The sequence below is a fragment of the Orcinus orca genome, chromosome 2 (assembly GCF_937001465.1).
Source record: "Orcinus orca chromosome 2, mOrcOrc1.1, whole genome shotgun sequence".
NCBI classification, from domain to species: domain Eukaryota; kingdom Metazoa; phylum Chordata; class Mammalia; order Artiodactyla; family Delphinidae; genus Orcinus; species Orcinus orca.
In genome coordinates this window covers 161,405,591-161,430,165 of record NC_064560.1, presented here as the reverse complement: position 1 = coordinate 161,430,165, position 24,575 = coordinate 161,405,591, and the positions used below count along the sequence as shown (strand labels likewise).

The following is a 24,575-nucleotide window of genomic DNA, read 5'->3' as shown; positions in this document are numbered from 1 at the left end:
TGAGCTGGATCCTCAAGCACAGCTCTTGGATATCCTTGGGGACATGAAAAGGAGGGCAGAAAAGGCAGATGTAGAGGGGCTGGAGGATGCAGTGGGGTTGGGAGGGCCACCATAAGGGAGTGTGTTCAAGCAGCAAGTGAATAGCAGGCACCCTCCGTGGCCCTGTCCCCATGCCAAGCGCTGGGGTGGGCACCAAGGAACCAGAAGAGGTGGGCCCTGAGCCTCATTAGCGAGGCCAGAGGTCCTAGGGCAGATAAAGGGCTGACTGAGTAGGGGAATCTTAAGACTCGGCCCTGGTGGAAGATGTGTATCCTGGTGAGGAAACGCATGAGGACGGGGTTAACACCGGCCACCCTGTGGTCAGTACATTTCACAGAGAACACACCGCCATTCACTTTAACAAACAATTTAGATATCCAGTGACCCTCGCATCAAGGCTGGGCACAGATTTCTTTCCTCGAGTGAAAGAAATGACCCGCATGTTGACTTCAGGGGCTAGTTTTCTTTGTACTACAGAAGTACAAATATGGGGAAATTTTTAAGATAGAAAATTAAGATAAAGAAACAAAACGAACCTCCGGTGCAACTCAACACACAAGGATACAAAGCTTCTCAAGGCAAGGTCTCCTGTGTCTCTATCCCAGGCATCTGATCAGTCCCTGAAACAGCTCAGCTAGGCTACACATACCCCTACCCCACTCCACCTCAGCACACCTACCCCTTGCATGTCCCCAGGGTTCTCTTTGCTGCAAACAATGCTGCCTGTTCTCCCTCACGGGGTCCCGACATACATCCTCCAGAGGCCTGTCCTGACTCCTCAGGAAGCGCTCTGGCAGAGAACATGGTATTTCCTAAGTTGGGTATCATTCGGGCTTTTGCTGTCTTCCACTGTAGCTAAATATCTCTCTCTGTGAAATTAAAAGATCTGGTGGATTCTCCCCCCACTTTTTATATTCTACAAGGAATGGGCATCGTCTCTGTGCTCTGGAAAACGCTGTGAACTTGGTCTAGTCTTGCCCACACACAAATGGAAATGCCTAGATGGAACCAAGGCCGACGGAAAGGGTTTGGCCAAGCCCCAAAGAAAATAAGACGACTCGACCCCAAAGAAGCAGACAGTCCTGATTCCGGGCACACAAGGTAAACGTCGGATGGAAATCCAACTGCTGCAGAGAGTGATTGCTCAGATGGAGCAAATGTGCTGTGAAATCAGCCCCTGGAAAATCATCTGGAGTTCATCTCAGTGAAATCCCCAGCCACCCCAGAGGGAGCCTCAGGAGCTCCCCTCATCAGAAGCCCGGAAAGCCTCGGCAGGAGCACGGCCCTGGGGCTCTGACTGTGCCCTTGTTTATTTACAAACCTGCTTTTCTTTCCCACCTCTGTTCAGCCCTCAGCTTTGCCCCCCGGGGAGCCCAGGGCATCCATCATGCCTTTCACAGGGCAGGCGCAGAGACACAAATGAAAAACAGAGACTGTTAACTCCATGGCTGCCTCACCAGCCCAGGCAAAGAGATCCTGGCGCGTGCCCCCAAAGGGTTTCTGCTCGTGGTGGGAGGTGGGTAGACCTAAGACCTTCCTCTGGGCCATTGCAACAAAAGTCAGAGGGGAGGAGGCTCCGAAGGGAGTCACTGAGACTGCCTAGAAAAGAGAATGACCCTTTGGGTTGGGTTTAACCTGTCAAGTGCATACTCTAAAATGTCAGAGAAGTGGCTCTAGTCCCTGGTCCCCGGGGGGCCTATTTCATGCTTGCAAAGTGGCCTGATCTCATCTACATTCCCAGAGGCACCAGGAGTCAGCCCAGGGGAGTCTGCATCCCCACCAGCCAGGAGGGCTCTCAGTATCGTGCTCAGCACAATTACTGCAAATGCTCCTGCAGGTCAGGTAGAGCTCTGAGGAATTTAGGGATCATTTGCCTTGTGACGGGCAGGTTTTTGACATCACAAAAAGTAGAGTGAAATGGGGGACTTTCCCGAGGACTGATAGCTCCTGTCTCCAAACCTCACATCTGCCCTGACACCCTCCCAGAGCCTGGAGCCAGCCCCCTCTGGGTCTGTGATCTCACTTGGAAAATTCAGATAGTTGGGCTGAAGCAAAGAAGTTGGAGGGAGTCACAGGAAGGAACGGGAGAATGTTTGTAAGCTGCTTAGCAGATGAAAGTGACAACGTGTCAAATTTTCCAAGCTGGTTTCCAAACATGCTGTTAATGGGTCTTCCAGAAGCCCATCTCCTAACAACCTGAAAGACGTTTGGTTCCCAACTTTCTCTGCCACAACATACAAGACGATGATATTCATACGGATGGATGTCATCCATGACACACCCCCGGACCAACCCACACCTGTGCCCAATTCCCAGCATCTGGCTGTCCTCCACCTCTTCCACCCGCAAAAGCGAATCAGGATAAAAGTGAGTGTGAGGGACATTATTATGGGGTAATCAAGGAGCCACCCCAGTTTAAAAAAAGTTAGTGAACAAATCGTTCACACACTTGGATACTTTACTAGAAGGGACAGATGACAGTTGTCCACGTGTAGCCTCATCTGGACCATGATTGCAGAAGGAGAGCTGGGGCCAGCACTAAGCTTCCTGAGGGCTTGTGTTGCATCCCTGAGCAGGGGCCTGGCTGCCCTAATTCCAGGGCATGGTGTGGGCGACTGGCCATCATTCCAGGCCAGTGTCCCCAGCCTTTCAGAAGTGGTTCCTGGGATTGGTGTGGCCCGTTAGGTGAGCAATTTAGCTTTCCACACCCTCAACCCTGTGGACTGAGAAGTTCTATGTCCAGCAGAAGTTGGGGTGACTAAAGTATAATTACACTGTCAAGATGACCATGCTTCTGATCTCATGGCCCAAAAGAAGGCACGAGTCTCCTGGGCCATTTTAGAGAGTAGGTGAGGCTGAGGGAGGTGGGGAAACAATGCCTGTGAGAATTCCCAGCAAATAGGATGGAAGGACTCTCTCAGCATCTAGAATCTGCTTTCTTTGTTCCACATCTTGAGCTTCCAGCAAGCTGGTAACTTCCATCCCTTTTCTTTCTGCCTCCAATAGAGAATGCAGCTGAAAGTATGTATTTCAGGGCTGTGAACGGAACCAGCAGCTTGTCACCACCACACCCCACCAGACCCTGTCCTCACACAAGGGCCAGAGGTCCTGGGTGAACTATCACTTGAGAGGCAGCCGCCCACACCCATTGGAGGCCGCGGCTGGCCTATGGGCAGGCCCAGAGTTCTCTCAATGAGTACTTAGATGCAATTGAACCTGGAATAGATGTTCCACAGAAAGTCTAAATATGGGTCCCTCCCTCTCCTTGAAACATCCCTCACATCCTGTGAGCAGAAGTCATGGTATCTGTACACCAAGTAAAAAGTCACATGCCTCGAGCTTTAACAAGCACTTCTGAAGAGGCTTCCTCCTTTTCGCGGTGTACGTCCCTCCTGCCTTCAGTTTGAAAGGAGATACTAAGTGAACAACAGTGACCCAAAGGCTCAGCCTGTCTGATTTGCAGCACCTGTCACTCGCCAACCTTGGGCAAGGGCATCATCACTTTAACCTTGGTTTTATTCTCATTCATCCCACAGACATTCAGTGTCGTGAACACAATGGACACAGCCCTGCCCTCATGGAGCTATTCTTCTTCGGGCAGAGAAAGACAAGAAACAAATACGGAAAGATGGAATGTCAGCTCCAGGACCGTAAGGAGCTTTGTGCGTTTTTATCTCCTCAAGGCCTGGAAGAGTGCTTGGTATGCAACAGGGGCTCAATAAATAGATATGTTGATACCCGTGGAAAAGTGTCAGGGCTGTAAGTGTTATGGCCAGAGTTAAAGCATCAGGGCTGTGAGTGTTATGGCCAGAGTTAAAGTATGCTGAAACAAAGAGGGCTGGAGGAATCACCTGCAAAGCGGGGCTGCTGTGGAAGGAACCTGATAACTCGCTGTCCTCGCACACAGGACAGCTCATAACAGATCAACACACAACCGTTATGCGGTGTTACTAGTTTGCTAGAGTTGCTGTAGTAAAGTACTACAGACTGGGTGGCTTATACAGCAGAAGATTTTTATCTCACAGTCTGGAGGCTAGAAGTCCAAGATCACAGTGTCGGCAGGGTTGCTTCTGTCTGAGGCCTATGAGGGAGGATCTGTCCCAGGCCTCTCTGCTTGGCTTGCAGACGGCCGTCTGCTCCCTGAGTCTCTGCCCATCGTCCTCCCTCTACGCGTGTCTCTGTGTCCAAATTGCTCCTTCTTATAAGGACACCAGTCATATTGGTCTAGGCCCCACTCAAAAGACTTCGCTTTAACTTGATTACCTTTGTAAAGATCCTATCTCCAAATAAGGTCACACTCTGAAGTGCTGGGGGTTAAGACTCGAACATATGAATTTCGGGGTAGACACAATTCAACCCATAAGTATGTGTTTAATAAATATTAGCTGTTATTAATGATGACAGTAAAATTAATAACAGGAAAAAGTAGAAACAAAATCCAACACGAAACCATTAATAATAAAGTCAAAACTGTTGCCTCATTAGTTCATAAGCTTCCAATAACTCCGTGGAGCCCAGAAATGAAGGCCACGTCCCTTGCTCTAGCAGGTAAGGACTTCCATGCTAAGCCTTCATCTTGTTTTCCAGCCTTCGCTCCCGTCTAGGCAAAGTCTCCCAACCTTCACCCAGCCTCTCCCTGGCACCTCTGCTGGGGCTGTGCTCCCCGTAGAAAGCCCTTTGCTCTCTTCTTTGCTTACCCAACTTCAACTCATCCTCAGAAGTCCAGCTCCAGCCTCTGTTCCTTCGGAGGGTATTTCCTAAGCTGGTTTACCAGTCAGTGTTCTAGCACACTCAAGGGAGCTCTGAAGAATAAAGGAACTATTTTCAGAGGCATGGGGAAGCTGACAGAAACCAAACAGGGACCCAGGGACAAGTGACAGCAGGAAGCCACACCATTCTGCGCCCCACAGGAGCTGCGGCTTTAGAGGAACCAGCCAAACCAGAATCACACTTGACAAGGCAGGGAGGAAGCAGGGGGAATAAATCTCATGCCTCGCTCTCCTTCTGCCCCCCACCCCATCGCCTGTCTGTGGCTCCAGTGGCCCAAGCGGAAGCTGCGGGCCGGGGACAGGCAATGCAGGCTCTAGCGGTCAGCCCCAGAGCACCCAGTAGGAAGAGAATGGCTCTGGGGGTAAGTAGGGGCCAGAAAGAATAATCAGCACACACGCTGGCCCTGTCTATCTTGCCTTCCTCTGAACCCACATGGCATTTTTTATCTGGACCACGTATGTGACCTGTAGCCAAGCAGAACCATCCTGGCTGGTGATCTCACTTTCCAAGTGTGTGGTTATCACTATGGCCAGAGGACAAGCCCCAAAGCAGTGAGCGTGTCGGATGCTTCCTCCGTCCCCTCCCTGCTGCCCCTTCCTCGTCCACGCCCCACCCAGAGTGCTGACTACAGAGCTGGGCTTGTAGTACGTGCTTAGTAAATCAGAGCTGAATACAAGCTGGGGTTTTGGAGATGAAGCGTGGGTGGGATCCATACAGATACATATTGAAAAATCACCAGCTCTGGAAGAACAATTGTCAGGCCCATTTCCTGCTGCAGATGGAGCCAGGAGACGCTCAGGGCTTGGCAACCTGACAGCTGAGGAGCAGCCAGGGAATTTAGCAGGAGACAGAGAAAATGAGCCCTGCGGGTCTGGCCCAGCCCCATCCAAAGCACACTCAGGGCAGACTCTCTCTTCCCAGACTCGGGGGCCAAGGTGGGGTGGGAGCCGGCTCTGCTTGCTCAGGTCTGCCGTGAGCCAGAGGAGGGAGTCAGGGAGGAGGCGGCACAGGCTTGGAAGCTGATGGCTCAGCCTGAGGCCGGGCAGGGCTTGAGGGCACAGCGATTGCCACCTGAAGGGAGAGCCTGGATGTGAGAGCTGTGGCCCCTGCCATGCCCCAGCCCCTCACCTAGGCTGGTTTGGGGCCAGGGCTAGAGACTGAATGAGCCAGCAGTGGGCACCTGCCTCAATGGCATAGGCTGTCCATGGTCCAGTCACTGATGTGTGTGACGGACATTGTAGTTGTCACTTCCACACCCTTTCCAGCCCAGAGGACCTTCGTGGTCATTTCATTTCCAAGGACTAAGCATGGACTCAATTCTAGCCAATGAATTTCACAGGGAAGTCTGATGGGAGTCTTGTGGGAAATGGGAGAATGACGAGGGCAGCCTCCCTTATTTTTCTGAACGCTGTGTCTCAATGTGATGCTGTGACTGCTGCTGCCATCTTGCTCCTGTTACGAGGTTAAACCGACACTGAGGCCACAGGACAGAGAGGTGCAAAAAACGTCAGTCTATGATGAGACAGCTGAGTCACTAAAACAAGCAGTCTTCACACCTCACTATTCCAATATCTCCATTATGTGAGGTAATAAAGGTCCTTATTATTTAAGTCAGCTTCAGTGGGGTTTCTGTTACTTGCAGCCAAGAGTGCCCTATTTGTCATAATCTGAGAGATGGTCAGCTGAGCCACGCAGACTATCTCCCTCCAGGCCCTGAGCAGGGCAGGTAGCCCACCGGTGGTTCAAGGGATGTCTTTCATTGCTACACATTTATTTTAATAGTTTTTTTGTTCGTTTCAATATCTACTCATTTAAACATATAAGTAGAATATCAAACCCATGACACAATTTTAAAAATAAACTTCTTGGGACTTCCTTGGTGACGCAGTGGTTAAGAATCTGCCTGCCAATGCAGGGGACACGGGCGTGAGCCCTGGTCCGGGAAGATCCCACATGCCGCAGAGCAACTAAGCCCGTGCGCCACAACTACTGAGCCTGCACTCTAGAACCCACGAACCACAGCTACTGAACCCGCACACCACAACTACGGAAGCCCACGCACCTAGAGCCCGTGCTCCCCAACAAGAGAAGCCACCGCAATGAGAAGCCCGCGCACCGCAACGAAGAGTAGCCCCCGCTCGCCGCAACTAGAGAAAGCCTGCGTGCAGCAACGAAGACCCAGCGCAGCCAAAAATAAATAAATAAAATTAATCAATTAATTTAAAAATGTTTTAAATAAATTTCTTTCTGTAAAAATGTGACTTATTTCAAAGGAGAACATTAGTTAAGTAACGGTATGCATATCACAAAGTAAAATACAGGATATGGAATGTGACTCTGCAATGTGGGCAAATTGGATCAGAGGCTACAGAGGAATTGGCCAGTAAGGAGTGAGAGGAGAAGGGGGCAGAATCACCAAAAGTGAGAGGCCTTCAACTCAACAACTATAAGTTAAGTCCTTTAAATTGCCAAGCCTGGGCCAAGCACTGGGGATGCAGCAAAGAACAAGGCAGTCATTCGCCCTGCTGCCCTGGTGCTTCCAGTGTAGTGAGGAGATGGACGTTGACTAGGAAACTTTACAACACATTATTAATTACAATGCTGGTCAATTCTATAAGGGAGACAAAGGGGTGTTAGGAGCGTGTATGACAGAAAGACCCAACTTCATCTGGAGGGATTGGAAAGTCCAGAGAAAGAAAGTGAGAAAGGGAAAACTCTCTGGAGCTGCTTCCCACATTGGGCCCAGCTCAGCTCAGCATCCTTAAAATGAACTTTTACTCTAGGAAGCTGTTATGGGCTAAACTGTGTCACTTCAAAAATTCATATATTGAAGTCCTAACCTCCAGTACCTCACAATGTGACTGTATATGGAGATAGGGTCTTTAAGAGATAATTAAATTAAAATGAGATCATTAGGGTGGGCTCTAATCCAGTATGACTGATGTCCTTATAAGGAGGAGAAATTTGGCACAGAGACATGCACAGAGGGAAGGCAATGTAAAGGAGGACACAGGAGAAGACGGCCATCTACAAGCCAAGAAGAGAGGCCTGGAACAGATCCTTCCCTCATGGCCCTCAGAAGGAAGGAACCCTGCCAAAACCTTGACTGTGGACTTGCAAACTCCAAAGCTGTGAGACAATGCATTTGTGTTGTTTAAGCCACCCAGTCTTTGTTATGGCAGCCCTTGTAAACTAACGCAGAGGCCTAAGTGAGTTTCTGTCCTTTACACGTAAGAGAGCCCAACTGACCCTGGGAGCAAATAGACTCGAGTCTGGGAAGGGAAGAGGCTGGCCGGGCCTGGGGACGTCACAGGACAGCTGCCTTTGTGCCTGGTGGGCCTCATGGCCCACCTCTGTCACCCCCCACCGCCACATTTGAATCTGCCGCAGACACCCGTCTTCCCTCCTGGACGGGGAGTGAGCTGGTGAGGAGAACACCCACCCCTGCCAGGTTACGGGCTCCCTGATGTTCTAACCTTGGATCAGTCATAACGGTCCTGCAGGGACAATGGGGTTTACTGCCAGGAAGAGAAACCCCAGGAAGCCAGCTTTTCTGTCCTTGGGACAGCGGGGGCAGCGGGGTGGAGTGAGATTCTCCAACCATGACTCATGCAAGGTTTCATGGGGAAGGGAAGTAGAGAGAGTCATAACGATCATACTGAAAAGCAGTTAAGCCCCTTTTCACGGCAGCGTTACACAGAATTAAGAGCTGCACGATTTGATCCTATTTGCGACCACAGCTGCCGTGAACTAACACGCAAGCAAACTGGGCAGCGTGAGCTCGGTGCCCTGACTCAGGCTGGGCACATGTGGTCACATGGGCCAGTATCCAGGGCAGGGAGCCTCTGCCCTTGAGCAGAAAAGGCCCTTGCTCTTCTGTTCCATTGCTGTTCCTCGGACCCCTTGAAATCACCTGGGTGTCTGCCCCTTGGGTGGGAACATTGTTAGAGCTGGACCGTGCCAGTGGGAGAAGGGCAGGGACCTTGGCTGGCCAGGCTTGAGGGTCTCTGCCAATGAGACTCACTGTTGTCCTGGTAAGAAGAGAACCCCCAGGCTGCTGGGAAGGTGGAGAATGTGTAGTCGTGCCTACAGCTGACTGGTTTTTCCTTTCCCAGAGTTTCTGGGCCTGAGGAACACCTCCAGCAGCTGAAAGACTTGGACAGACAGCACTGAGGAAATCCCAGAGAAGTGGGGGGCCCAGCAGGGAGAAAAACAGGCTCTTTCAGAGAGGACAGGAGACTGACAGGTGCTAAGAGGGGGGTTGAGGCTCAGCCAGGGTCTGTGCCACACGTCAAGACTCGGAAGCTGGGCAAGGCTCTCCTCACCAGCAGCCAGGGCCCCGGGGGCTGGGCAGCCCATACTTTCAGGCCAGCTGGTCGGCAGCAGTGCTTCTGCCTGTCTGCTAGCATTTATTGAGCGCCGAGTGTTTACAAAGTGCAATACTAACGGCAGAGGAGAACTTTAAAAACAGGAGCCGACAATTGTTCGGTGTCCCTGCCTTTGCACCTGCTCCGGATGAGCAGCGGCATCTCATCCTCTCCTCCCCCCTCTACCAATGGAGCCAGCAAAAGGCCACGGTGCTCACAAAAAAGGGATTTATGCATCCAACTGCTTTAGCCGTCCCTGAGCTCATTCAAGTCCTATTTGCTTTGTGCTAACCTGGCTTCCAGAGCCATCAAACCAACACTTGCTACGTGCACTGGGTGGGGGACATACAGAGCAGCCCAGGTTGGAGCACATGCCTGCAAGGATCCTTTCAGTCTACCCGAAAGACACATATGCATGTAAATCACCACTAAGAGCACAGGTGTTGCGGGTGAAGGCCAGGTGAAGGCCGGGTGAGGGCCCTGGACTTTGGAGAGCAAGAAGCAGCTGCTTGTTTGCTCACTTCCTCAAGCCACCCTCAAGTGACCCCTGTCCTTGCCCATCTGTGATGCAGAGGAGAAAACATTCCGAAGCCAGCACAATGAAACAGATCATACTCTCCCAGCACTCCCCGACCCCCAACCCCTGTCCCAGGGGTCCAGGAAATGCCAAAGGAGCTTTCTTTCCCACCCTAAAAAATTCTTGATATGGGTGACCAGAACTATTTATTGAGGACTTGTTATGTGTCTCGTACTGTACAGTTATTCTTTTCACTCTTCACAGTGATTCTGCTACACAAATGGTACCTCCCCATTTTATAGATGCAAAAATAACAGACAGTGAGACGTTGAAGTCTCTGCCAAAGGCCCACAGCTGAAGGCAGGATTTAATACAGGAGAGTCCAATGACAAAGGTTTCCTCCCGTCCTGCCTTGAAATTGCTCAGTGTTTCCATAATCAGTGATTACAACTAATTCAATTTCAAGAATACTAAATTTGGAGTGCGTCTGAAAGGGAGTTGAGCAGCTATAAATAAATACTCATGCCTATTTCTCTTGAGCAATCTCCAGTAAATTATAAGGAGCACAGTTCTACCTGGAATGCATTTTTCATTCAGGACACAAGTCAGCAGTGGGCGGATCTTTCTCCGGGCTTCACAATGCAAGAGGAGTCAGGCTGTCAGCACTGCTTCCTTGAATCCTGCTGTGCAGTGGTAATTTATTCTAGGAACAACACTGCAGTGTGACCAAAAATAGAAAGGCAGGTTTTGCATATTTCCCTTCTCTAATGCTAGCATTTTGACCCTATCCATAGTGGGCTGGGATGGCTGCTGGATGAATCGAACTTTATTGACACCTGATGTGTCCTAAGTTGGCTAGAAATGCCAGGTGCCTCAAAGGTGACAGGTACCTTCAGAGAAGCGCTTACGTCAAAGTCATATTTTAAGCACGTTAACCTCACTTGATGCAGTCAAAGTTTCTAACCTCAATAGACATTTAGGACTAATGTGTTCTTCAAGGCTTGGGCCATGGTCAAGCACGGGTTTTGACTCAAGGTTTTTAAACAGTAAGGATGAATGACTAAGGAGATTTGAAATGGCCTTAACCACCAACAGGTCCATTTAGGTCAATTCCTGACCCTGATGGTCTGGGCAGTCGATCCCAAAGACCAAGGCTCAGTTCCTACAATAGTCAGAAGCCGGAGGCAGATAAAGCTGAGCTCTCGAGCGTGGTGAAAGGCAGAGCAAACCATGAGGTGCAGTCTGTTCCCACTCAGCCCCTGCAGGTAGCTGACCTCCCATCATTAGGTATTCATCCCTTCTAGTCAACGCAGAACTTCCCAAGTGACCGTCACAGGCTAGCAGCGAAATAAAGCTAGTGCACTTTCCTAAACCAGTTCTATTCCTCATAAAAGACTGTCCTATAATCTGAACTTCTACCCTTTCCACTATTTGTTGCTGTTAAAATATGCTTTCTTTTAAGAAATATTGGTGATATTCTTGGGTGGGAATTTGTTTTCTTTTTAATGTTCCCACTTAGCAAAATAAAAAGTTAGCACTTTGTTGGGGATTGCCAAAAGTTTTGAAAATTTTAGTGGTCTAGGAACCTCTGCATTAAGACATTATTCTCAGAAAGCTTGTCTTTAGGATGCAGACAGTGCATAGTAAGCCCAGAAGAGGCCTTGAGAATGAGCTTGTGGGTTCCTTTTTCTTGTTCAGTGAACATCAGGCAGAGCTGAGTGGGGAAAAGACTTCAAACTGGGAATGGGGGTCAGGCAAAGGCACATAATGTTTCCTTTATAATTCTGCCAAGGCTCTTCCTAGCTGCCTCTCTACCAAACAAAGAGGGAGAAAAGATGAAAATGAATCCCCCAAGGAAAAAGGAGGAGAACCGAGCAGATTACAGTCTGGAAGGGAAGTTATATTATGGATGACTTACCATCCTTCATTTATTATGGATGACTTGCCATCCTTCAAAAAAGACGGGCTATTATCAGGGCATCTCTTATCAGTGTTCTCTACCCAAAGTCCTCAACAAGAGGAAATTGCCTCCAAATGAAGCAAGAATGGGTCTAGTTAGTACTTGTTCCCCCAGCCTGGAAAGCTCTTCCCCCACCTTCTCTCTTTTCAGGCCCCAATTCAACTTCTTCCTGATACCCGTTCCCGCTCCCCCAGGCAGGCCCTATCCTTCCTTTCTCCAGGCTCCCATGGTACTCTGTTCCTACTTCTAGTACCGCATTTCTCATTAGGTAGTTTTAAACAGACCATTACCTTCCGATTACAAAATCATAAAAGTTATAATGTTCAAACTCACAAGTAACAAGAATAATAGCGAATTTAGGCAAAGCTCACTATGTGCCTGGCCCTCTTCTAAGGAGTTCAGAGACATCAACGCCCTTAATCCTCTCAACAGCCCAATGTCTCAGGAGCCCAAGTGCGGCCCTACTTTCACAGCCAGAACAAAGTCCCATCCATCTTCCTGCCTCTGGCGCCTAACAGTGCTGTTGGTCACAGTCAATGCCTAATAAAAGAACTTTGAGTTTACAAGAAAGACAACAGTTGGATTTGCCTATTTTAAATGTCGCCTAATCTATGGATACGGGGCCGGTCTAGATGATGTTTGGGAGCTTTGCCCAGCTGTTTAATTATGGGAACCTATAATTTTTTTTAATTTATTAATTTAATTTTATTTATTTTTGGCTGTGTTGGGTCTTTGTTACTGCGCACAGGCTTTCTCTAGTTGTGACAAGCGGGGGCTACTCTTTGTTGCGGTGCGCAGACTTCTCACTGCAGTGGCTTCTCTTGCTGTGGGGCACGGGCTTCAGTAGTTGTGGCTCACGGGCTCAGTAGCTGTGGCTTGTGGGCTCTAGAGCACAGGCTCAGTAGTTGTGGGGCACAGGCTTACTTGCTCCACGGCATGTGGGATCCTCCTGGACCAGGGCGAACCTGTGTCCCCTGCATTGGCAGGTGGATTCCCAACCACTGTGCCACCAGGGAAGCCCCGGAACCTATAATTAATTTGCACACTCTACAGTCATACTGAGTGTAAAAATGTATCAATATACTCATAATTTACCATTTTATCGATCACTACCTGGCAGCTCTGGGTAAGTATGTAATTCTATCACTACCTTGGATGTTCTAAAGTTAGATGGGTGTATACAAAATTAGTTATATGTGTGTGTGTCCCAAAAGGATTAGCAAATTAGTACAGTGTGCCTGTGTCAACACTTCTATTTTTAAACTAAACTATTTACTTACTTAACTAACTTTTGGCTTTACTGACAGTTGTTAGTACAGCAGACTGGTATTTAATGAAGCAGGAAAAATAATAAACCATGTCGATGTTATTCCTCCAAATAACTGCTTTTAAAAAACATCTCTTTGCTGGGAAGGCAAAGTGAAGCTGGAGAAGGTCCAGAGAAATGCAATAATATGGTCAAGAAAATGGAATGGTTCCTATACAGGCCAAAAAAAAAAAAAGCACAGGTCTCTTTTTCCTGGAAAGATGAGGGATGAAAGAAAATGTGATTAAAAAGCTATAAAAATTGTGAAAGGAACAAAGAAGATAAACATAGAGAGTTAGCTCCATATCCCAAAATAACAGAATTACGTTTTCTTTTTACCTTGGAGATGAAGGTAAATTTAGGCATGTAAAAGGAAATATTGTCTATGCATTGGGTAGGAGCATAAAAAGAGTCCTACTTTTTACACAGTGACAACTTGGAGCTGATAAGTGGTTTAGAGGTGTATGAATTAAGGAATCTTAACAAATTATTAATATAGATGTGGGGGAGAGAGGGATTTCCTGAGCTGATGAAGCTGACACTACAGCCGATAACCATGCCCTCTACCAGTCATGCCTCAAACCAGATAATATGCTGAGTGGATCATGAATCAATGCCTAAACATTTGTTTGAACTTATATTTCTGTATTTCCTATTGTGTTTGTATCAGTTAGATGATGAATTTGATTTTTCACTAGCATGGGTAACTGACCAGTTTCCTAGCATCACTATTATATAAAAACCATTATCTTCTAATAAAAGGCCTTATTTTCCCGACAAATGATAGTCCTTCCTAACAGAACTACCAGCAGGACACTAATTAACACATAGGCTGTCTGGCTGGTCTCATGAACATTAGCCCAAGTTCTGCCCTCAGCCATAACACATCTGTCTCTCCTTCCAGCGATTCCAAATCGTGGAATTGCCATGTGTTCCAGATACAACAGCCATGTAAATGATCCTTCTGTTTGCAAACTCGCCTTGGCCTTGGGAAGCTGAGTCCTGGCACCCACACCATGGGGGTGCCCACAGGGACATGTTCTAACACACAAGAGGGGATGATGGAAAAGGGTTGGGACCCCTTCCAGGGTTTTGGTTCAGCATGCCATTGCCACTCCTCTGGCTTCTCCTGACAGAGCCTTCACTTAGCAGATAATCACATTTCACCCTTTAGAACATGTGATTTCTATTAACATTGCAGCGTTGCCTTGCAGGGCGGCCAGCTTTCCTGTGGCTGCTGGATGCGTGTGGTGTGTCCACAGAGCAGGGGCAGTGCCAGCCTGTTCAGTTCCAAGTAAAATCTTGGAGATCTTTGCCTTAAATAGTAATTATTTTGGCAAAGGTCCTTTATAACTTGCCCTAAATGTTATCCCTCCAAAAGCAGAAAATGACTTTTGTGGGAAGTCTTTCCCATTTTAAAAAGTTTTAGTAAAGGCACAGCAGCGTCAGAAATGGAATATGTATGTTTTTATAGGCCATTATGAAATGAACTTGCAGTAACTAACAATTATTTCACACACCCGTTCGCCTTTTCCAGAGACCTTCCAGGATTCAAGATCCCAAACCAAATACAGCCTTGGGTATTCCCAAACTATTTTTTCCAAGTGCTAAAGAGAAATTCCCATGAAGCCTCATTCTTCCAGGATGCAGCACCCTATCCATTCCAAAGAGAAAATACTCTTAAAACTGTTTCTCAATATCAGGGTACCTTATGGATATTAGTCCAAATCCCCTTGGTCATATAAAACATGTCACACAATCGTAGTTTTGGTCAGAGAGGAGTGTTACAAAATAAATATTTCCCCATTAGAGCACACTGGGAAATGTTTGCTGACACCTACACTCAAACCCAGCAGGTTCCCTTGGAAGAGTTTGGCAAAGAACAGGCCACTCCTTAATGAGGTGCTAGAGTTGGTTGAAAATTAAATATTAATTTACAAAAAATTTTTGCATCTTAAAAATCAAAACTGAGGCCTGCCTGGCGGTGTCTGCGCCTTCTGCATTCCTCTGGCTTTTGTTCTGTGAAATGTCCTGGGTCAGCCAAGGATCATCATCCTCTATTTATTTATTTATTTATTTTAATAGATCTTTATTGGAGTATAATTGCTTCACAATACTGTAGTAGTTTCTGTTGTACAACAAAGTGAATCAGCTATACATATATCCCCATATCCTCTCCCTGTTGAGCCTCCCTCCCACTCTCCCTATCCCACCCCTCTAGGTCATCGCAAACCACCCAGCTGATCTCCCTGAAAGTAGAACTACCATATGACCTAGCAATCCCACTACTGGGCATATACCCTGAGAAAACCACAATTCAACAAAAGACATGTACCACAATGTTTATCGCAGCTCTATTTACAATAGCCAGGACATGGAACCAACCTAAATGTCCATCAACAGACGAATGGATAAAGAAGATGTTGCACATATATACAATGGAATATTACTCAGCCATAAAAAGAAATGAAACTGAGTTATTTGTAGTGAGGGGGATGGACCTAGAGTCTGTCATACAGAGTGAAGTAAGTCAGAAAGAGAAAAACAAAAACCGTATGCTAACATATATATATGGAATCTAAAAAAAAAAAAAAAAGGACTGATGAACCTAGTTGCAGGGCAGGAATAAAGAGACAGACATAGAGAATGGACTTGAGGACATGGGGGTGGGAGGGGGAAGCTGGGGCAAAGTGACAGTAGCATTGATATATATACCCTACCGAATGTAAAATAGTTGGCTGGTGGGAAGCAGCAGCATAGCATAAACTTTTATTGAACTGCATCATTCTTTCTCTTTCTAAAGCAGTCTGTGGAAAACATCAAGAAGGTGTGGGGGTTTTTCTCCCCCAGAATTTTTTTTCTCTATTTCCCATACTAGAAAATTCTTTCTGAAACTCTTGATGGTTTGTTCCATTTGATTCCAAGAGAGTCATGGTTGTGAGGGCCATGGGAGTTCAAAGCAATAGGTGTGACAATTACTGGTTCCTCTTGGAGAACTTTTTCCTCCACCACACATTCTAGAGAGTCCTTGCTACCCAGTCATGCCCAGTTGCTCTAAGGAGTCTTGTCTGCCCTTGCTCTGTATTCCTCTGGCTGCCAGATTGAAGGGTGATGACCACAGAGGTGGCCATGGGTCTTTCACTGCCCCCAGCCACCAGAGGTTTAGTGTCCTCATTTTCAACTACTCTGGAGCTTTCAATTCCAGATCCAGGAATTTCCCCTCTGACTCCCATGTTCTTAACAGAATCCCTCTCCTTCTTTACACATATTCACACACTCACTCACTCAATTCACACAAAACTTTGTGTAATTATGTGGCCTTAATTTGTAAGTGGAGTGATGGTTACAAATTAGTTATTATACTGGTCCTTCCAAGGCAAAGTACATACAGTTTAATCCCCTAAGGTTCTGGAAATATTTCTCTTACCTCTAACACTGGAATTTCAAGGCACCAGAGCAGATGCGTGGGATTTAGAGGCAGGCTGGCCTTTGAGGATTCTTCTAATCACAATACCTGCTCTGGCTGCTACATTCAGATCTTAGGGATGAGAGTTTCAACATTATCAGGGACCCAAATCAGTCTACGTATTTTAACACCATTTCCATCTGTAAAGAATTGTTTTTTGGGGGAGAGGATGGGAGATGAAGAGCTTGACAAAATGATTCTAAAGTGTATTTAAGAGAATAAATACATGAGAATAGCCACGAAAGTTTTTGAAATGAAGAATAAGGAGAGGGTACATGTTTGATTAGATATGAAAACATATGAGTTTAATTCCTACCTAGTAGGTAGAAAGGTGAAAAAAGTGTCTCTCCCATCCTCACAACAACAGAACCATCCATTTTCTTGAATCCATCAGAAAACTAAGGCTATACAGAATCAAACAGCTTGAAATCTGTGGACAGACAGCCCCTCCAAAAAGAGATGAGGCTAAGCAAGGTTGTACTTGTGTCTGAGTATAGGAAGAAGAGGCGTTGGGTGCCATACAAAATTAAAATAAAATAAAAAGAATTCAGCTAAAAATTGTAACAATTCGTGAAAGGACAAAAGAGGACTACCATGAGAGTACAGCACCCCTGGGAGTTGCAAATACAAGAGGAATTCACACCCACTTGCAGGCTCTTCTCTGGAGACCTCCACCCATTACTCAAAAAAGGATTGAAATCAGGCAGGAGACCGAAGAAGCCTTCCTCCGTGGTGAAGCCTGGGGAAGGGGAGCAACATTGTTGAGGGAAAGGCACAAAGTTACAACAAGACTCTTCTTCCCCCTAAGCCACTGGGCAGTAAACTCTGTTCACTCAGGGCACAAGTGTAGACCCACTGTAGCTGGGGGAAGGGTAAAAGACAAAAAGAAAAAAAACCTCTCTATCCCTGGGGAATGAGCAGGAAACAGTCCTGGGCCCAGGATCCCATAAGAGGTCTCCTATCAGAGGGAGACAGGCAGGACATCCTCTTTTGCACAAGACAGAAGACAGAGTTCAACTTCTAGAGAGACGAGGGACAGCATTTCTGAGAAGCGTCACTTCTGAAACCCAGATGCACAGTGCCTGCCTAAGCCTGAGACTGTACTAGTAGAAAAGACACTTTGCACTACCCAGAACCAAGTAACAAGCAACAGCAGTATACCCCACAGGTTGGAAGCAAGAACCTTCTGAGACACAGGTACAAAGTACAGGTTGAAATCTACAAGTAAAGAAAGAACACTGAGAAAAACCCTCTGACATGCCAGGCATAACCATAAGTATAAGGTAATGCTAAAGGAATTTGAATCTGGTAGTATAATGAATATAACCATAGCAACAACAAAACCCAAACCCAGCTCAAATTCTGTTATATTCACTCAACTTAGAAGAAGATGAATGCCCATTTCCAGCACAAATACTATTTACCCCAGTCTTCTCTGTTCTGTATATAATGTCTGACATTCAATCAAAAACTAGGAGAAACACAAAAAAGCAAAGAAAAAAAACAACCACTGTTAAGAGACAAAGCAGGGCTTCCCTGGTGGCGCAGTGGTTGAGAGTCCGCCTGCCGATGCAGGGGACATGGATTCGTGCCCTGGTCTGGGAAGATCCCACATGCTGTGGAGCGGCTGGGCCCGTGAGCCATGGCCACTGAGCCTGTGCGTCCGGAGCCTGTGCTCCACAATGGGAGAGGCCACAGAAGTGAGAGGCCTGCGTACTACAAAAAAAAAAAAAAAAAGAGACAAAGCAATCAAAAGACCCAGACTCAGAGATGATACAGATAGCAGAACTATCAAATAGGGAATTTAAAATAACTATGATTAGTGGATTAAAGGCCTAGTGGAAAAGATGGACAATATGTATGAACAGATCAAGAATTTTATCAGAGAAATGAAAACCATAAGAAAGAATCAAATGGACGGGTTAGAAATAAAAACAATAGTAGCAAAGATGAAGAATGCCTTTGATGAATTTATCAATAGATTTGACACAGCTGAGGAAAGAATCAGTAAACTTGAAGATAGGTCAATAGAAATAAACTGAAACACAAAGAGAAACAAACAAACAAAACACAGAGAATTCAAGAGCTGTGGGACAGTATCACACACTCTAATTGGAATGCTAGAAGGAGAAAAGAGGATGAGACAGAAGAAATATTTGAAGAGATCGCTGTCAAATTTTTCCAAAAATAATGAAATACATCATGCCACAGACCCAAGAATCTCAGAGAAACCCAGGCAGGATAAATACAAAATAGATGAATAAAAAAGCAGCATACCAAAATACGTTCAGACTGCTGAAATTGAACTATACTTACAAACATCTGAAAAATTCAACAATAAAGAAACAATGTAAAAACAAGACCCACATGATTTCATTGGAAAATTCTATCAAGCATTTAAAGAAACATTGCCAATTATATACTATATATTCTAGAAAATAGAAGAGAGGGTAACACATCTTGATTGATTTTATGAGGCCAAGGTTACCCTAATATCAAAATCAGACAAAGATAGTTTAAAAAAAACTATCTTTTTTAGATATGCAGAAATCCCTTAAATATTAGAAATATATAAAAAAATAATATGGGTATACACACCAAGTAAATGATAAATGGATAATTAATGTTGCTTATGTTGATATTAAAAAATTGTCAGTTTGGGGGGAAAAGAATATACATCATGAACAATGGGGTTTATCCTGGGAAAGCAAGTTTGGTTCAATTTTTTAAATCAATCAGCGTCTTCCACCATATTAACAGCCTAAAGAAGGAAAACCACATGATCATAGCAATTGATGCAGAAAAAGCATTTGCCACATGTTAACATCCATTCATGACAAAAACTCTCAGTGGAATAGGAGAAGGAAATTCCTCAAATTGATTAAGGACATCTACAAAATACCTACAGCTAACATCACTCCTAATGGTGAAAGAAGAATGTTTTCTCCTGATATTCTCTCACCACTCCTATTCAACATCTTACTGGAAGTCTTGGCCAGTGCAATAAGGCAATAAAAAGAAATAAAGAGCATAGAGTTTGCAAATGAAATGAAGCCAAAACTGCAAAATTTGTGGGCATGGGTTGAGCACTTAAAAGCTGTTAGAGTGTCTCACCACCTAACTCTAAGACTCCTGTGCTGGGATAAGTTGGTCATGGAACAGGTTAGGTCAACATTAGGTCACCCACCTTCCCCAAGAAAATTTTCATGCAACAAGGTACACTGTAAGACACCACAAAATCTCCGACCCAGTGGCACATCCCTCTTAGGTATTAATTTGTTTCCATGAGACCCAAGGCTTAGCTAAAGCAATGGGATTCTCGAGTTTCATAGAACTGGGCATGCCCTCTTCCAGCACACCTATTTATTTTATAAAAGTCTAAGAACCGTGGTCCTGGAAGCTGCAGATCTCTACAAAAAATGGCAAAATCTTACAAAGACAACCTAGAATTACAATGACTATCTTGGTATGGTGAATGTTCCAGCCAGGCAAGATCATTCATTTAAGAAGTGCACTTGAGTGAAGGGCCCCCAAATCAAACAAATAGAATGGGATATCTATTCTAACTGGAAATATGCAGAAGCCTCCAAGTCCTCAAGATTCCAAAATAGCTTCATTGAAAGATCCATTGCAAAATGTTAATGAAAAATTAAAGGCACAAGAGGTACCTAAAACAAAAGACTATAATACTAATGTGACTCCCCCTAATCCCCTCTATCCTCCTTTACCTGAGGACTCAGTCTACGAATCCTCTATCTGAATTGCCTTTCCACTCTGAAGGGACTACAAGACCATAAACAGAAGTCTGCCACGTTAGTGACCTAACAGCTGCAACAGCTCCAAGGCCAGAAAACTTAAATACCACCTAGGCCTCCCCCATTGCACCCAACATCAAAACACTGGCCCAGAAATCAGTGTCTCATTTGCAATCAACCAGGGCACTGGAAAAAATTATCCTTGAAGGTTTTGTCAAATCCTTTCATCCAACTTGAATGCCCTCATATCTACCCTGGAAGGAGGGCCCTGCCCTTCCAGGGTTGATGACACTGTGAGGGATTCTCCAATAAACTGCTATCAGTTATTCCCTTAAGCAGCCAATAAGTGTTCTAGAAATTGTATGAAATTCCTAAAAATCTGATATGTCCTGATGTAATGTTGTTATTGCCTTAACGTGCTGTATGTCACAGAAATAACCAAATTTCCTTGTCAATTCCATTATAATGCACTCTCATCAAATCTTTAACCATGAGAATTAGAGGGTTTTTTTTATCATTTACAGACGCTTATTGTTTTACTCTGATGCTTTTGCAAAATGGAGATTCAAGAAAAAGATCCTACCAGGTACCCTTGATCCCTGACACCCCTGCCAAATTACAAGGTGTTGAACCTTGGGTGCATATTTCACAACTGAAGAAGGCGCCACCTGACATCTGGTTGTGTGCAAATGCTGGAGACCTCAAGACCCCAAATTGATTCAGAAGAGAAATAGCTGACCTCAAGGTAGACTGCTTCCTCCCAAGACGTCAGATCTACAATGTTTCTTTCTAGTCCACCTTCCTTCTCTATCTTTTTCCCAATTCTTACTCCATGAAGGTCTTTATGATGCTTTTGTCTACCTTTTCTCTTGCTCTGGCCTGGAAAGGTAATGCATAGGTCAGAACATGTCAAAGGAGGGAGTAATCCAACCTCCAAACAACAGCTGGATTTGCCACGATGTCAGTGATGCTGTTGTTCTGCCTGTAACAAACTTCTCCCTAATTTCCAATGCCTGTTTTTCTGGAACAAACACAGCCCTCTTTCTATCATGCCAGGCTCTGTAACCATGGGGACCCATTAACCTGCCTCCGGCTTATAACCTAAACCCAGGAACCCTGCATCCGGGCTCTGTAAGAAGAAAGGAACACAAGGCAAGGCTAACCAGAATAAAACCTCCTGGGCGTCTGCAGACATTTCAATTTTACTGGTCTCCATGGCTGTCACCTTTCCAGCCCCGAGCCACAGCTTCAAATGGGAATTACCAGGAGCAATTTATGAGTCAAAAGTCTCTTCCTTTGGCAGATCCCTACTCCCCTGGCTAGGAGTAATTCCAAATGAAGTTATGATCAGAAACCTCTCCTTAACTCTCAAAGATACTTCAGAATCTGCTGCTAAAGCAAGAGTTGCCCAACAAAAATCTCTACACTCTCTGGCCAAAGTTGTTCTTAATAATAGGATAGCCCTTGATTATCTCTTAGCTGACCAAGGAAGTGTTTGTGCTGCACTTGAACTGACGCTTCTAGGGAAGTTGATACTCAACTACATAAGATCACTGAACAAGACATTGGCTTAAGAAAGTGACTCCTTCAACAGGGTCTTTCTCTGACTTATTTGATTCCAATTGGTTTGGGTCTTGGGGACCATAGCTCCAAAGTGTCCTCCAGACACTAGGAATTATCCTACTTGTAATAATCATAGCAGTCTCCGTGGTGCACTGTAGTCTCTCAGAAGCTTTAAATGCATGTTCACAGCTGCTAACCACCAACCAAATGATCTCCTTAGGTACAGAACATCAGAAAAGGAACAAAGAGAATGACCAACTTAAAGACTGTGAACATGACATCATGACCTGTAAATACCACACAGAGATTCATCAAAACTATAAGAATTCCAGAGTAGTTGCTGGGAGGAGCACTAATGCCTTAAAATTGTCATCATAGCTCTCAGACTAAAAGTCTAATCAACAGAATTGTTAAAAACCAGACAACAGGCCCCAAATGGAGTCACACTAAGCCCCATGTCACCAAACCGACACTTGATTACATTTTGGCCTCTCCCAGAAATGGAATCTTAAACCAGTCAATCAGGAATCACCTGATCAGCGGGCTTCCCTGGCGGCGCAGTGGTTGAGAGTCCGCCTGCTGATGCAGGGGACGCGGGTTCATGCCCTGGTCCGGGAAGATCCCACATGCCGCGGAGCGGCTGGGCCCGTGAGCCATGGCCGCTGAGCCTGCGCGGCTGGAGCCTGCGCTCCGCGGCAGGAGACGCCACGGCAGTGAGAGGCCCGCGTTACCCCCCCCAACGCCCCCAAAGAAAAGGAATCACCTGATCATCACTAGTCAGGACATCTGCCTGATAGACCCGTGCCATCCTCTAAAGGAAAGTCACCTTCCAGTAGTCAACCAGCTTTCTTGCCTGATACAACTTCCTTGTTCCTGCTCCCTTCTGCCTACAGCTCCTGGGAGCTCCTTTTTATCTACTGGACTGGTTGTTGCCCAATTCATGAATCACTGGAAAAAGTCAATAGGACCTTTAAAGTTCACTCGGTTGAATTTTGGATTTTTAACATGTGTAACATAAGGACCTTACAGCAGGATATTGCCAATCTCCTCCCACCCAACACGTGTACTCTTATTATACATTTTACATTTTGTACACTCACAATACATTGCTGCTATTTTTGCTCTTGACAATCATGTATCTTTTAGAGCAATTTAAAATTTTACGTGTATTTTACCTGCTTTGATTCAAATTCCAGCGCGTTTCCATCTTGCATCGCATTCCTCCCACCTGAAGAATTTCAACGTTTCTTGTAGAGCCCGTCTGCCAGCAATAAAGTCTGAGTTTTCCTTTTCTGAATTCTTACCCCTTCGTTAGGGTGGAGGGGTTTTGTTTTCGTTTTCTTGTTTCCTTCCCCCAGGCGTGCCAGCGCTCTAAGGGAAACAGTGTTTTGCCCTTTCTCCAGCAGATTAGGCTTTTTTGCTCCAGAAGGGAGAGAGCGGAGGGGTTCGGTGGGGCTTCGCGCCCCTCTGCAGGGGCTGTTTTTCCCTCCTCCAGACCTGCACTACTGAGGGAATCTTTCTCAGGACTTTGGCCAGTCTTTTGGGTGAGTGCCCAATGGGCTCCACGGAGAAAAGTCTTGGAGAAGACGCAAACCCCCGCTATACCTGTAGTCCCCGGCGGCTTCATGCTCCCTCTCTAGCCCACGCTGATTCTCCACCAATTCTTTATAGACTCCAGGTGAATTCTGTTGGCTGCATCTGCTCCCCGGGTTAGCACGGGCTTGTGTTCCGTGCTTCCCCACAGACCCACCTCGATCCTTAGATTTCAGGCGAAGTGATCACCCTGGGACCTCAGCTTTCTGATGGATCCCGAAAAAGTAGTAAACTTGCATTTTGTCTGAAGTTTATAAATAACAGTGGGGGGTGACACTCCTAGATCTCTGCGTCTTGAGCTTTTTATTCTCTTTTCACCTGGCTAACCCACAGGACCATGTCATACCTCAGTATGTTTTTCTTACCCACAAGAATGCCTTAGTGAAGCCACAGCTGATGAGAATTGAATGGCCATAATAATACACTAACAAGAAGGTGCTCCTATCACCCTGGAGTCGGCTCTACTTCGTGGTGAGCCAGAGGTCCAACTGAAGAGGAAGCCTGAGTCCTGTCCCATGCTGGGAAAGGCCAGTAGAGGGTCCAGCTTGCAGAGGAGGCAACAAGGATGTGAGAAGCTACCTGGACACCTTTGCTTTCCAGGCCCCGACTCAGTATCCAGAGCCTGTCCGTCCCCTCACAGTTGCAATCTGGGAGGCTGGGACCAGACCCGTTCTAGCAGCATCCCCGTGTGTGATGTCAGGATCTCCCTCTTCGCAGCTGCGGGGGGCAGCGAAGACCGTTTCAGCTTTTGCAGGTGAAGATAACATGGTCGAGAGCCTCATTTACTAGAAATAGCAAGCAGGGCCCTGGAGGCGCTCTGTTCCTGCGCTACACTGTGTACCTTTCTAGGTGTCTGAGCTGCTCTGGCCTCCAGCTGGTTCATTTGACTTCACTCCCCAACAAAAAGCAGGGGCATGGGGCTTCCCTGGTGGCGCAGTGGTTGAGAGTCCGCCTGCTGATGCAGGGGACGTGGGTTCGTGTCCCGGCCCGGGAAGATCCCACGTGCCGCGGAGCGGCTGGGCCCGTGAGCCATGGCCACTGAGCCTGCGCATCTGGAGCCTGTGCTGCGCAACGGGAGAGGCCACAACAGTGAGAGGCCCGCGTACCGCAAAAAAAAAAAGAGCAGGGGCAAGGTGAAGAGATGCACACATCCACCTGTTGTACATATGAGGTTTGTATCCATGTGGAATAAAAGTTGATTTCTTTCTTTGTAATGAAGGGCCAGTAGGGAGCTGCTGA

At 46.3% G+C, this 24,575-nt stretch overlaps 1 long non-coding RNA gene across 1 annotated transcript in view; it reads right to left on the bottom strand.

The window, feature by feature from the left end:
• The window catches only part of LOC125963584 (uncharacterized), a 79,749-nt gene extending 56,964 nt beyond the window's left edge, over positions 1 to 22,785 (bottom strand). The window contains exon 1 of the long non-coding RNA XR_007475752.1: positions 22,507 to 22,785. This is a non-coding gene — a long non-coding RNA (uncharacterized LOC125963584). The remainder of the gene's footprint in view (positions 1 to 22,506) is intronic.
• Positions 22,786 to 24,575: the final 1,790 nt, after the last annotated feature.